Genomic DNA, 2,039 nt, shown 5'->3' on the forward strand with positions numbered 1-2,039 from the left:
AATCTTTTTCAAATCTCCTATCTTATCTTATTTTCAAATATTTCTTAATTAGTTACTTGTTTTATCTTATTTTAAAAGTTTGATATCTCTTTAATACTCTCCTTTCTCTTTCTATCTTTTTCAAAACTTCCTAACTAATTTTTCTCTCTTCTTTTTCGAAAATCATCTTTCAATTTTCAAATCTTTTTAGCTAATTAGCTTTTAATTTCCTTCGTGTTTTTTGAATTCAATTAATAATTAAAATAAAAACAAAAATATTTTAATTCTAGTTTCCCTTTTTACATCTTAAAATTCAAATTCTTCTACCCCTCTATTCAAATTCTTCCTCCCATTCCCCTATCTTCATTCTTCTTTCTTCTTCACATCTCACAGGGTGTTCTCTATACTTTAACATAGAAATTCCCATTCTCTTTCTTTCTTGTTTTTCTTTTTCTTGTTTATGAGCAGGAACAGAGATAAAGAACCTCTTTTTGATCCTGATCCTGAACCTGAGAGGACCCTAAGGAAGCATTTACAACAAGTTAAAGCATAACACTCTAGCAGAGACCTCATAGAACTTTTTGAACAAGAAACTGAAAACACAAACATGGTAGCTGATCATAATAATGGAGGAGATGCAAGGAAGGTCCTTGGTGACTTCACTGCACCCACTTTTGACTTCTATGGAAGAAGTATCTCCATACATGCCATTAGAGCAAATAACTTTGAGCTTACGCCTTAGTTAGTTTCTCTAATGCAACAGAATTGTAAATTCCATGGACTTCCACTAGAAGACTCACATCAATTTCTATCTGAATTCTTACAAATCTATGATACTGTTAAGACCAATGGAGTGGATCCTAAGGTCTACAGGCTTAGGCATTTCCCTTTTGCTGTTAGAGACAGAGCTAGGATATAGTTGGATTCTCAACCTAAGGAAAGCCTAGACTCTTGGGAAAAGTTGGTCAATGCTTTCTTGGCCAAGTTCTTTCCACCTCAAAAGATGAGCAAGCTCAGGGTGGAAGTTCAAACTTTCGGACAAAAAGAGGGTGAATCCCTCTATGAAGCTTGGGAAAGATACAAGCAACTGATCAGGAGATGTCCTCTTGATATGCTCTCAGAATGGACGATCCTAGGAATTTTCTATGATGGTCTATCTGAGATGTCCAAAATGTCATTGGACCATTCTGCTGGTGGATCACTCCACTTGAAGAGAATGCCTGAAGAGGCACAGAAACTCATTGAAATGGTTGCAAACAACCAATTAATATACACTTCTGAGAGAAACCCTATAAACAATGGGGTAGCTCAGAAGAAAGGAGTCTTGGAGATTGACACTCTAAATGCCATATTGGCTCAGAACAAGATCTTGACTCAACAGGTCAATATGATCTCTCAGCATTTGACTGGAATGCAAGCTGTAGCTAGCATCACTCAAGACACCTCCTATGATGGAGATGCTTATGATCCAGATCAACCTACAATGGAGGAGATGAATTATATGGGAGAACCCTATGGAAACACTTACAACTCCTCATGGAAAAATCATCCTAACCTTTCATAGAGAGATCAACAGAAGCCTCAGGAAGGCTTTAACAATAATCAATCTGGAAGAAACCAGAATAGGTTTAATAATAAACCATTCCCTTCTTCTCAGCAAAATATGGAGCCTTCAAAGCAGAGCCTTTTTTACTTAGCAACCATAGTCTCTGAACTCTCTAAGACCACTCACAGTTTCATAACAGAAACTAGGTCCTCCATCAGAAATCTGGAGGTACAAGTTAGTCAGCTGAGTAAGAGAATCCCTGAGACCCCTCCTAACACCCTCCCAAGTAACACTGAAGTAAATCCAAGAGCAGAGTGTAAGGTCATCATTGTGGAAGCTGAGGCCGAATCTAAAGGGGATACTCTGGCATTGAACGCTAGTAAGGAAGTCCTTACTGGGCGTTCAACGCCCACTAAAGACTTCTCTATTGAAGAATTGAAGGCAACTAAGGGTCATGAGGAGACCATAGAAGTTCCATTGAATGCCTTTGTTACAAATTATGGATTATAAGGAT

General features: G+C 37.6%; 1 non-coding gene across 1 annotated transcript; it reads right to left on the minus strand.

The window, feature by feature from the left end:
* Nucleotides 1-988: 988 nt before the first annotated feature.
* On the minus strand, nt 989-1,092 carry LOC148565388 (small nucleolar RNA R71). The gene has a single exon (XR_015885128.1). It is a non-coding gene; the product is annotated as a small nucleolar RNA R71 (small nucleolar RNA).
* Nucleotides 1,093-2,039: the final 947 nt, after the last annotated feature.

This window comes from Arachis ipaensis, chromosome B5, assembly GCF_059453495.1.
Source record: "Arachis ipaensis isolate K30076 ecotype BB chromosome B5, ASM5945349v1, whole genome shotgun sequence".
Taxonomy (NCBI): Eukaryota; Viridiplantae; Streptophyta; class Magnoliopsida; order Fabales; family Fabaceae; genus Arachis; species Arachis ipaensis.